The sequence below is a fragment of the Poecilia reticulata genome, linkage group LG14, assembly GCF_000633615.1.
Source record: "Poecilia reticulata strain Guanapo linkage group LG14, Guppy_female_1.0+MT, whole genome shotgun sequence".
Lineage (NCBI taxonomy): Eukaryota > Metazoa > Chordata > Actinopteri > Cyprinodontiformes > Poeciliidae > Poecilia > Poecilia reticulata.
The window spans coordinates 11579325-11593323 of NC_024344.1; positions in this window are offsets into that span (position 1 = coordinate 11579325).

Below are 13999 nucleotides of genomic sequence, written 5' to 3' on the forward strand. Positions count from 1 at the left end.
TGTAGCATGGCATGCACACGTGCATAAGGGTCAAACAGAGCTTTTAACAACATACCCATCAAAACACTGATGACAGTATAAAAAGGAAGGATAAAAATAGGAAGGCCTTTTGCAGTGAGCAATTTTAAATTGTACCATCCAGAGAGGGTCTTTCCGGGACAGGAGTCAGCTGCTTCTTCATTTGCTTTGTAGCCATTTCTGTACTCCAGGCCCAGTGGTCAGACATTAAAAGCCTACAGTCTGGCAGGTTGAGGTTTACACAAAAAGCACTTCCTCTCTATTGAAATACACATAAAGACAGAGGCCCTTTTTGAGACATTTGCTTCGCGGGCGAATTATGCAACTTTAATGGACTCTACCGAGATGCACAAAGTGGAGAGAAGACAGATTCCTGTGAATGTGGAGGCTTATGAGAGCAAGAAGAGGGCCGGAGAAGAAAGGTAGATGTGGTATCTCACAGGTGGAAATATATAGCCACAGGCTTTAAGGCCCAGAATCCCTTATTTCCAGAGAGGAAGACGATTTCCATTTCTATTTTCCCTCTCTTTCATCTCGTCTTGCACACAGACAGACACACACACGCACGCACACACAACAGACAGTGGAAAACGAATGCAGATAAACACTTCAACAGACTTTTTGCTCCCCTATCTGCGAGATCGTCTCATTTATGTGGAATAGCCTTAAGTATGAGAGAAGTGAAGAAAATGTGCTTCCACAGTGATGACAAGGAAGGCGTGAGCTGGGAACTTTGTGATATCAAGAGATGTTCATTTAAGAACTATTGCCTTTGAGCTTCAACTTTCTTTGGTTTCTATTTTACTCTTTTGTGACTCAAGGCAAGCTGAGAACTGACACGAGGATTATTGATGAAAATGTTTGGTCTTCTTTATTGCTTTGCACAAACATGTTCATAACCTCAACCCTCTAACAGGATTTTGTTTTTTATATAATTCACCTGTCATTCATTAACCCTTTCATGCATGAATTATGATCCTTTGTGTCAGGATTTTTAAAAACATTTTCTTTGATTTTCTTAAGGCATAAAAAAAGGTAGGGAAAAAGACACTTCAGCCTCCCCACGATGTTCTTTTTTGATTTTAACTACCTAATAATTTGCATCTGATGTGATAGAACTGTGTGTAACTGTAGCTGGGTCTGAATGTATTCCTCACCATAATGTGCATTTTAAACCTTCATACACATAAAGTTTCAAATGTCTTTTCTTCAGTTTTTATTCATATCTCTTGAAACTTTTTGCATTCTTAATATTGATATTAGCTTTTCATGTGTCTAACTGTGCTAGAAAAACACAGGTTGAATAATACATGTGCTTCATAGCAAATGTCAGCATAAAATCCTGTTTTATGAGATGGAAATTGTGTGAGGTGGTGTCTGGGAACAACACTTGACCAACATTTGCAACATATAATTATTGTTTTATATTATAAAATGAAATAAGAATGTCAAGCACATTTGAAATGAGTTTTTACTCAGCGGATGCAGTCATGGCAACATACACAGAGCAGATTGTATTTGTTTCTGTTTGTGGCAACAGATTTGCATAAAAGCTCAAATTTAAAGCTTAACATTTTTCACAGGAAAAAATCAGTTTGGGAGGGGTTTCATTCAGATTTCATGTCTGATGTGGAAAATTAGGTTTGTTTGAGGGCCATTAATAAATCATAAAGATGTGACAGCAACACATGAAAACAGATTCAAATTGTTTGAGACTTTGCAGATCGTGTTTACGATTGAAAGGAGTGTGTATGAATGTCTTTGCCAATTTGATAGGAGAGAAGTGAAGGTTATTGTTGATTTAATAACTTAATTGGCATTGAGGCAGGACAGGAGACAGTGGGTGGGAGCAGATACACACGGAGAGGAGAGTGTTTTCAGATTAAGAGTAGTATTAATTCTGAGCCATAATCTCGCTGGCTCTGTAATTGAGGTCGCACACCAGGGGAGGCCGAGTTTGGAGAGAGACTGGATTTCTGCTTTGCTAAGCTCTGCAGAGAGAGCAAACAGACGCAGGAATGAACTTAGGCGGAGCAATCCTCCCCAGACGTCATGGCTGTGGAGTTCGTTTTCAGCGACAGAGGGAAGTCAGGCAGCAACGGGCTCACCAACAGCAAAGCCAGAGACTTTGCTTGGAGACTTGGGAAGGACGTACAGGGCTAGTGTTTTTGTCTGACTTAGCCGTTACTGAAATGGATAGTTGCATTTTTTTATAGGCTCAATCCATAAGTTTCACTCTCTGAACCCTCCATCAGATAAACATAGAAGCTATAGGGAACAGTCCAGAAGATAAGTTTTGCTAATATATCTATATAAATTAATGTAATCTCAAAACCTTGCAAAGTTGCTCTGTGTTTTAATTTTTGCAACACATTTTGCAACACCATCGGACTAGCTTCACCTCCTCAGTAGCATAGACAGCTTAATTTTATAGCTGTCATTTACTTGACATTGACATCTATTGTCGTTTTGATTCTGACAATCTAAAGTATCTGAATTATACAAGCAATACATTAGTTTGAAAAGATGGTAGCAACTTACATAGTTTTACCACATCAAATTGTTTTTACAAGGGGAGCTCCAGCGAGAGACTTGCATTTCTAATGCCAACTTCACTCCTTATGAAGGAAGCATTGTGCGTCAGTAGAGCAGTATTACACCGTTTTCTGTTCCCTACCACATCTTATGAAATTCATTGGTTACTGATTCCCTTTTCCCAGTATGCCTCCATGTCAGAAATCAAGACTAAGCACCTTTAAGTGTGCTGTCACAAGCATGTTTCTGTGTCTTTACTTATTCCTGCAGATTAATGTTGTGAAGTGTTGGACCTTCAATTACAATCCACTTTTCATTCTAATTAAATGGACACAAATTCAAAAGGAGATGGAAAAAACAGTCAAACAGATGCTCAGACTCGGTTTTTATGATTCAAAATCTTGTCCTAAATTAAATAATAATGAAAAGGTCAGAATGATAGACAAACATATAAGATTAAATATCAAAATATTGACTCAAACAACATTGTTGTTCTCATGTCATAACATGCAGTTAAATAAATGGGCATACTATACTTATGTTCTTAACATCTGTTTTTTGTGTGTATTTCCTCGTACAGTGTGATCTCCAAACACAATAAACCAAACAAAACAAAACAAAACAAAACAAAACACTTAAGCTGTCTTGATCCCTGCGCTGCGTACCTTGTAGCTTTGTGCTGGTATGTAGTCCTCATGCAGACGTCAATTCTTCTTATTACTTTTGCTCTCACACTCTAAACCTCTGAAACTTTACTTTTAAGCCATTTCAGTTCTCTAGCATCTGTCTGAGATCAATATTGTAATAACTGGAGAGGAGCAAGTCTCATCGTAATCAATAAGGGCAATGTATAGCTATGCAGAGGTAGACAGAAAGAAATCATTCTGCCGAATAGCAGAGATGAATGTATCTGGCACCTCATTCATTACACTATTGAATAATCCATTGGCTTGTCACCATAACCGAGGTCTGCTGTGAGCACATCTATGGGCACCCACAGATGCACAAAGACACTTACATTTGTCTGAATCACTCAGAAGAATTGCACGAGCACAGGAAAACATTTTCTGCCTTGCTAAAGTATTTGCACCCTCTAAGTTGGAAATTTTGTCATGTTAGAATCATAAACGTCAATGTTTATAGCTGTGATCGTGTATGAGAGACTAACACAACATAAGATATGATTGTTAATTAAACAGAACATGGATTAGTGTCCATGTAAATATTTCATGTTGCTTAACTAACTACATTTTTGACTGGTTGTTCTTTGCAAAATAGTTTTAATTATGTCACATTGGAGCTTTTAGACATTAATGTGCTTTCTGTGGTCTAGCAGATTTAATTACAGACTTGGACAAGAATACTCCAAAAACCTTAAACCAAGTTTTATTACGGTTATGAAAATCATGCCTGTACGTTCTCCTTCATGATTTTTTTTATCAGCAGAATTTATGACTCCATCAGTCATAACAGGTCACAGAGATCCTAAAGGAACAAAGACCATCACACTTAAACCTGGTTTTATAACAGTTGTAACAAGATGCAACAGGATGCACACCCAGCAATAAACCAGTTTTCAATGTCTTGTGCAAATAATATCCAAAACACTTGAATAGCATTCAGATTTCCCCTTATTGAGATTTTAGGCTCTTTACATCAAGTAGGAGACTTTCAAAGGCAGTTTGATAACCTGGATTTTATTTAAAGCAGAATAAAATGTAAAAACTTAATAAAAAGGTCTGAAAACCTTTTCAAGTTTTTTTTTTGTAAACTAACTGAAAATCATAAATACTTCTGACTCTTTTTTGTTTCCACTGCTATGCATTAGCTTGTGTTTGTCAAACACATACAATCCCATTTTGAATACTCCAACTTTGTCCACATTAAACATGAAATGTGAAAAAAGTCAAGGTTTCTGAATACTTTGACACTTTAGTTGAAAGACACATTAAATGAGTTTGTTTTATGTATTTTGAAAGCTGAAAATATTGTTTATATGACAGCAAGTTATTTTTGAACTCAATTCATATTGTATTAGGTGGAAGTACAGATTAACTTTTGAATCAGTGAATGAACCAATCAGAATAACAGGCTTAAAATGTATTGCCATTACTTATTAAGTCCAGCTAATTGGGTCATTATGACAACTTACTCCTCTCAGGAGACACGGTTAGATTTTAAGACTATGATTTTAATAGAGGTTTCAATTATTACAATTACAGCAGATTTAGAAGAACAGAACTATTTAGTTTATTCCACAGTGAGAACTCTTCAAGTGTTCAGAATATGGATTTTCTCTTGTAAGCTGATCCACACTGGTAGAGATGTTCAAAAACATCTGTTTACAGAACGAGGGGGGGGGAAAGATATGCGTAAAGCATATGCATAAATTCCTTGCCATTCAATTTAAACTTGTCAGCACTCGCATTTGTCTCAAACTTCTCACCAAATCAACTTTTTGGCCGTGCTTTAGCTGAAATTACTCCAGCTGCCATTCACAACGTTACACCCTGAGCGCAGACGACGCTGTGGGAGGAGAAACCCTCGGAAGTAAGATGCAAATTCATCAAGTCGTACTCGCACATCTGACAGTCAGAATGAAACACTTTGCAAGAGCAGCTCTGCAGGGTCTGAAGAGGCTGTCAGTTGACTTTGGTGCGCTTTAAACTTGGGGCTAATAAGGATGTGCTGTTGGGACTTTGCGTGCATGACAGCTAAGCAGAAGGAGCGACGATGATTAGCTATGGGAGCGGTGCAAAGGGAGTGATTGCAAAGACACCAGTCAGACACCAGAACGGAAAGCGGAGAACAATTTAAATGTGACACAAGTTTAACACTGTTTTAGGAAACAGAAGTAAGCTTTAGTCTCTGACTTAACACAGAATTTAAAACATTTTCAGGTCCAAAAAACAATTATTTTGTTGCAACAAAGTGGTTGTTATGTTTGAAATAGGCGTGAGATGGTATAAGATTTTCACTCTGACCATTTTGTGTAAAAAAGCATGATTTTTATGTAGTTACACGGATTTAAACCAAATGTAAAACATAATGCTGCGTTGTTTGAAACAGAAAAGCCACAGTTTTAATAGCTTACATTGGCCTACTGCTAAAGTTCGTGATTATTAATGTTTAGTTTATTTCTGTATTATACACAGGGAAAAACTATAGATTTCATAAACTTTGGAGTAACTTTCCAGTGATGTTTATACAGAATGCTATACTTTTTGTCATTCTTCTTTCTAGAGTGTTTTTGTGTTAAGTTCAGCCTCCAGCAACAACTAATCTGGATTTACAATAAATAATGACTAAGTGAATTGCTTTCTGCAAGTAAAATACTGACTGCTTCTCAAATTAAACCGTAACATCTCTGTTCTTTTAAGATACAAAACAGCAGCAATGGTAAAAATGCTTAAACCCTCCCCAGTGCCACAAGATATGTTTTTAATACATATCTGGTGTTTATCTCATTAAACTTTCTGAACCTGTTATTCAATGAACATATTAAAGTATTTGGTACACTTTAATGTTGTTGTTGCCACTGGCATAAGATGATGCCTTTTGAAGGCGTGCTACTTCTGGAAAAGTTAAATCGACCAGTGAAAATAAATGAAACATCACAATGCCCTCTGCAATTATTGTTTCACGCTTGTAGAAAACATTATGAGAACGCTTAAATATAAATAGGCTGTTTGTGGAGCCCATAGTGCGACTTTTATTCTTTTTGTAATGATTTTTAGATACTTTCAGCTAAATCTTGTTTTTTAAATTTGTGGTCTTCCAAAGCAGCTGTTTACTTGCACTTACCTCTGTTTACTATCACTATTAGAGCCGTTATTGGTCTTAGTTTTATTGAGTATTTTATTTATATAAGCCTTGGAGTTTAGTGTGTGTCTTTCATCTGTTTCTATTCTATCATGAGGACGTATGTAATGAAGAACGTTGAATCTTTTTTTTGAGAATGAGATTGACATTAAGTTGTTATAAAACTATAAAACATATACGTACATTAACTCCAACAGTACATTAATATGAATTCAAGACCGACTGGAGTAAATATTGAGCTTCGGAGAAGTTACTTGTTTTAACAAATAGGTAATATAAGAGAAATCATCATCTTTGTGAGCTTACACATATTTTTTTGTGGACAATTGTGTTTGTGAGAAAAACTGACCCGCAGATTAAGATCAGATGGTTTCCCTGTGATCCAACCGACCCTCCTCAACATAAGTGATCTCGAGGGAGAGCGGGCTGCAGCCCCGTCCAATCAGAGTGCAGAGAAGGAGGATGGTTCGTGTCACTCACACTCGCTCTCTGGGAGCGCGCAGAGAGCCAGAGGGTGGGGGTGTTGATGTTGTGTGTCCAGCTGTTAGAAGACCTTTGGGTCACTAAGTGGCTCTGTGAATTCAACACTTTTAGTTTTATCAATATCAGATACTTGCTCTAAAAGAAACAAAATGCTTTGTGAAAACATTATTCCTTATCGGTCTTAGTAAAAGAACATATCCACAAAGAATTGGAGAGGGTCATATCATTACAGGGACTAATTATGAGTGAGCCGCAAACAAATTGATTACTGTTTGTTTGGTGGACATGAAGCAGCACCAACACACTAATAGTTATAAGGTTATGATGGCTATGTCTTCTTATAAAACTTCAGCTATGATCTGCAAAGTAACAGAAGTACAAAACAGTGAAATGTTTGAATCTAACGCAGCATCAAATCCCTTGCTGAGATTTCACGTCTTGTTTCAGTGGATTAGATTTTTCAGACACAGTAAACAGAATTTGATGAATGGCTATGAAACACCCAATATTAGTCATTTGTCTTCTCAGAGTGCTTATTAGTAATTCATCCAACTTCAGGTTGCCGCTGATTTGTTTCTCATTAAGGAGCGACATTTCTTTAATATGAAAACCAAGCAGGTTTAGCATACCCATTACCTTTCCCTTTCTCCACCGACTTCACTGAATCCACCAGGGAGAAAACGCGTTGCAGTAAAATCAGGACGGAGGAATTATGCTTCAGATGAGCTGAGTGAGAAACAGAGTCAGAAGATTCCTGAAAAAATGGAGGGCAAGAGCCGTAATAAAGGTCAAGTTTTGCATTTTAATCAATACTCAGTGCCTGATTGAGAACCTCCCCAAATCTACATTTCTGCTGTGAAGTTTACATATTTTAATCATGGTCACGAAGGTCACATATAAGATGCATTTGAACTGGAGGGCAATGTTTGTATATCAGACATACACATTGTGTGCAAAAGTTTGAATTTATTGTAGATTTTCTTTAATCCACAGAAGTTCAAAATTATCAATACAAGCTGTTTTGGAACAGGGTTTAATCTCATTGTACACATGTACAGTGACCACACAGCTTTTTGTACCCTTCAACAAGCTTCTGTCATCATGTTTGCTGAATATTTGATCACTTTTCCTGGCAGGACGGATAAAGCTCATTTAAAGCTATTAGTTTCCTCACCCAAACACTTTAGATACACTTGAAAATGGCATCATTTTGGGATGGTAGCTATCAATAACTGACTTTTTCCATTCAGAGAAAGATGCTGTCTTCTTAGACAGTATGCACACATGGACAGATCAAATGCCTTTTGGAAAATAATTAAACGTTTAATGAGAACAGGGATGAGTCATTTGGTCACAATGACATGGAGGAGTGAAGCTTTCAACGCAGGAACAAGGAACCACTTGTCAAGCACGGTGGTGGTAGTGTCATCCTAAACATCTCTCTCAGTTTCCACAGAAACTGAGTAATAAAAGACTACCTTCAGAGTCCTGTTTGTGCTCCTGTTTAACTATATAGCATAATTTAATGTTCCAACAGGACAATGACCCCAAACACAGCTCTAAACTTGTTTTGGAGTCAATAAAGCAAGCTAAAATTAAGTTTCTGAAATAGCCCTGACCTCGACCATGTTCAAACTATATGAGCAACTTTAATTTAACTGAGAATCTGTGGAGGAAGCTAAACATGCCATGTGTTATTCACAGGTAAATAAAAACAGGATTGCTCACTGTTTTCAAAACTGGTCATCCTTTGGCATTTTTTTCTATCTTTTGAGAGATTCCTCATCAGAAACAAACTGCTAGGTTGACTAAAAATGTTTTGAAATCTAAATCTGCCAGGTGTATGAACACGTTTGTTCTTACTGTGCATTATTGATCGTTTTGATGACTGATTTGTTCAAATCCATTCCCATTACGAATGCTTGTAATACTGACCAGGCCTGTACATAAACTGGCACTAAAACATGACTAAGGTGCAGAGCAAGCTCAATATCTAAGTCATAAGCAAGAGAACAGGGAGAGATGTTTATGGGAAGCTTCTTAATGCATGTTCTTTCTTTAATGCATAATGAATCTAGAGCTGTTTACCTCCCCAAAGTTTAATTGGCACAGCTCATGTAGATGTGGAATGATTTACAAGGGGGATCAAAAATGCAAATAAAATAAAAGCCCGGCATGTTTTAAAAGCCACTCGGTTCCCCTGATTCCCTGTCACAGCTACAAGCTGCAGTTGCTGAAATATCATTACTGCTAAAAGCGTAGCATGCAGTTTTCGTTTTTATAAGGCTACTTTTTCTCCAGCATCATTGCAAAAAAAAAAAAACCTCTTAAAATGGAAATCTAATATTTTCAAGCTGCACTCAGTCATGAATTCTGTTGGGAATCAAGAGGCTCCCTATTGGCCTGACCTCAGTCTCCTTGAAATTTACTGGGGGAAAGTGAAAAACCAACTGTCAACGAAAATGAAAAAAGGTCAGAGGAGAAAGAAAATTACAGCTTTGATATAGCCCCAAAATATTGTGAAGAAAACATACAAATAATACAAGAGGAACCAGGGCAGCACAAGCAGACAGATGGCAGCATCCTAAGGCATAGCAAAATGAGAAGAAGAAATATGACTGTGAGTGCACCAAAGAAAGATGATGCAATAAAGCTTTGACTCCACAGAGAAAGATGGAAGAAGGAACACAAGACGAATAGACAGAAAGAGTGAAATAAACAAGAAATCAGTGGGAAAGAAATGCTTTTAAGAAATGTGTGGAGGCAAGCGGCCATTCATAACCTCACATTTATTTAGGATACAAACATGGAATGACGGAGGGAGGAGGGTGGAGGTATAGAAATGGGTGGGTGGGTGCCCCATCATTGCACAAGCCCGAAGCAATGAAACATTACGCCGAGATAATGAAGATGGTTCTGCTCGGTCACACTCCACATTAGCCTGGAGTCGGACCGACCCCAAAGTGTCAACAAGTTAATAGACTGGATATCGGTGACTCTTTCACACTGTTGCTCTCCAGCACAAACACCAATTATTTACAGGATTTCTGCGGATAAATGAACAGAGATACCTCTACATGGAAATTAATAATAGGATGAGCCTGAGCTTCAGCCAGAGAGAACTAGAATAATGGGAGTTTTTGCTGTGTGTCTCTCTGCCGTTTCTCTAATGGACTGGCAACCTGTAAGGTGCTGATATGTCAATGGATGGATGGATGGATGGATGGATGGATGGATGGATGGATGGATGGATGGATGGATGGATGGATGGATGGATGGATGGATGGATGGATGGANATGGATGGATGGATGGATGGATGGATGGATGGATGGATGGATGGATGGATGGATGGATGGATGGATGGACGGACGGACGGACGGACGGACGGACGGACGGACGGACGGACGGACGGACGGACGGACGGACGGATGGACGGACGGATGGAGAAGAAGCTACAGCTATTGCTATGTTATATTATATCACGAGATGTGATGAAAACCTTTCTTCATTGCCTTTGTTTTTACACCCTCAAATCCAGAAACATCCAACCATCACAGTTCTTTTAAGTGCCATCAGTCAAGTGAAAAGCTGCTCCTGTGCTGTCAAGATGGCAACAGAGCACCCAGATGTAGGAGGCGTGACGTCATATGGGAACTACGTATATATCGACGCATGTGTGCACAGACAGTATTTTTCACTGCAAATGCAACATTTGTAACATTGTGTAGCCCAGTGTTCAGTCCTAACACAGACTGAGTGGCTTCATTCACTTCCTCTGCTGGTATTGCTAAGACTAAAAGTAGACTATAATCCTAAAACAGCACAGAAAATCAACATCATCATTCACGACTTTTCCTTCTGTTTGCTGATTGATGTGGTTAAAAACTGACCGGAGACAATTCGAGTCAAAAGGAGAAAGCCCAGACTGTGCTGGAAGCGAGATTTTTTTATTTTTACATAATTGCACAGGAAGGCAATGGCCAGGCTGAAAAACAGCAGCCATAACCTATTCAATCTCTCTGTCTTTGGGACAAATTAAAAAGCAAACATGATCTTTAAAACAATTTTCAGCTGTATGTCTAAATCAATTAGAAAAAGGTAGACCAGACAGCAACAGCATGTAGAGATGTTGCTGAATAACACGCACCACATAAAATTCTCACATTCTGACTCCCTGACTTTTAGATAACTTTACGGATTGTCTATGATTACAATATCATTATGATCAGTCAGCTCTGGTTGGCTGCTCTTAAATCAATAATCCAAGCAAATTATTAGGGTTTCAAGTTGCAGCCATGCGACTAGCTGAATCCCTATTTGTTTCTACAAGCCATTGAACAAGTTTATCTAATAAAACTTAAAATGGCCAGTAAGATTATTTTACACATTCTGAATCTCCATACAGCCATGTAAAATAAATATTTGGGATATCCTACCTCTCATGACTGACATGAAACATGGTGTTGTTTCGTAGTATCTTGTTGAGATGTACATTATTTTTGAAAAAGACAACTTTATCACAAATCTGGGACAAACTTCCAGAAAACTGCAAAACAGCTGAAACACTGAGTTCCTTTAAATAAAGGCTAAAACCCCATGTGTTTAGAGTTGCTTTTGAGCCATAATAAATGGAACATTGACCAATATATTCGACACGTACCGATGATTTTGATGATAGCATTAGTCAAAATGCAATGTTTGTCACTGGTTTCTCAATTGTCCACTGTATGACTTTTTATTTTTGTGTTCTTATGATGTAAAGCACTTTGAATTTTTTTGTTGCTGAAATGTGCTATTAAACTTGATTTATGGATCAGCGGTACGCTGCCAGTGATGTTTCCCTAAGAGGAAAAAAGTGGATTTAATACCAGTTCTTCAGTAAAGGATGGTTTCTGCACACATATTCCAGCATTGCACCACTTTAATGTTGTTTATGTTCTGTTTAACCCTTTTTTGATAAATTAACCCATTCCACATTTGACCCAGGCATTGGTTCTGTGAATAATCCAAATAGTCTTTAATTTTGCAGCGTTTAAAGAGAGAAAAATTAAATCCTATATACTTGGCTGCTAACAGTTAACAGCTCAATTCTGTTCAACTAAATTAGTGCAGACCATGAACTCTATTTAATGACGCATGCTGTAGAAGCATTGTTAAATTATATTTGCCACATCCTTTTTAACAATTGTCAAAAATGTTGAATAATTACTTCTGAATGTAAAGAAAGTGTCAGAAAACAGAACATTAAAATACAAATAGTCCCGTCTCTGATGGTGATGCATTGGTATCTTTGTGGATAAAACTCCATATGAGCTAACGCTTCAGTCACTTTAGGCCTGCTAAATAAGTAAGAGATGTCACTCAAAATGAAAATGTAGCTTGATGTGCAGCTGCAGATCAAAAGCTGCCGAGCTATCTTAATTATTCCTTTGTCCTCTTTCTCATCAGTTTTTAATTATTCCTCCAAGTTTTTTAATTAATTTGTTTCAAGCCACTTTGTTTCGGCAGAAGCATGAAACAAAGTGTTCGGCTGAACCACAGGGAGGCAAAAAAAGATGGAAATTCTTTTTAGTTTCTTAGTGAATGTATCATACTTTTTTTTTTTTACTTTCAAGAGATCAAACTATGAATCTGTATATACAAATCCCAAGGCTTGTCTGAGAAGGATGGATAATATGTGGCCAACGGGAGATTCTTTTCTGTTCAGCGCCTACTGGAGAATTCAAGCCTCCAAAGCATGTCGCAGTGAAAGCAAGCCAATGTGGACAAGAGAAACACTCCCAGAGCGGGAGCTGTATGAGTCTGCTGGGAGCATCAGCTGGTCCCAGCAGAGTCGGCATCGCTGTTCGACATGAGACACTGCTCGAGTGTTTAGTCCACTGAGACTCGTCACCTGCTGCTTGTCGGTAGGGAACTCACGAGGCAGATTGGTGTGGGTTAATGTTTCCAAACATGGCAGCACTGCTAGGCGTGGGAACAGACATGAGGTGAGCCACTTCATAGGAGAAGGCTGGACCATCAGGTCCGAGTAAACATGGTGGCAACAATGGATGTAAACTCCTCACAATGGAACAATATGGCTCAGTCTGAGCTTCCAGAGAGGGAAACAAACTGTAAAAATGCAGTGTGGAGGCATGGAAGCAGCAGTGCAGTGCAGTGCATAACAACAAGAGCAAATGACCTCACCTTTAGAATTAATGGGTGTTGTAGTTCATCTGTCAACATGAGAAATAGAGTGGAGTGTAGGGGTGAGTTTGATCTCAGGCACAGGTGTTTCCAGTTTGAATAACTTCAGCTCATTCTTAAAACCTGAGAAGCTGCTTATTCAAATGTACCCAATGTGTAGTTTGTCAGCCTTTGTTCTTTGAAAGCTTAAAAAAAATCGAATTTCTGAGTTTCATTGCATAAGGAAACAAGAGCCAAAATCATTTCTGGACTTACACACATGGAATCATAAACTTTAAATTGAATGTTGGTTATCTGAGCAAATGCAAACAGTGAATGGAAGATGAATAATGTTTGGCTGCAGATCCCAAGGGTTGGACACCAGCATGTTAGTGAATAATAAAGAGGAAAAGAAGCAATCCTTGCTGCAGGGGCAAGATAAAGAAATCTCTTCCAAGAGAAGCAGTAAGGGTTGTTAACTTATTTCACATTCATGCTTCTACATTTAGAGGAAACCTGTTTTAGGCTGGGACAGAGGTTTACCTTTTAGTATGACAACTGCAAATAGGTGGACAGAACGTTCTAGTTAGACTTTGTGTAAAAAACTGACTTCCACACACACTCTCAATCCAGACTAACGAAGTTGAAGCAGTTGAAGAAATTGGACACAAATTAATTCTCTAGATTGGTAAAGCTGGTAGAGACACACCCCAATAGTCTTTCAGCTGCAATTACAGCTAGTACTGATGTCAGAGGGCTGAAAACACCAGGATGTCAAATATTTCTTGAATAAACTGAAAATACTTCACACTTCTTTTCATCAGGGAAAATTTCTTGCATAACAGAACAAAAGCTGAAAAACTACAATGCAGTCACTGGTATAAAGTAAACTTCCAATTTTATGCCCGCTAGGCAACTTTACACACACACACACACACACACACACACACACACACACACACACACACACACACA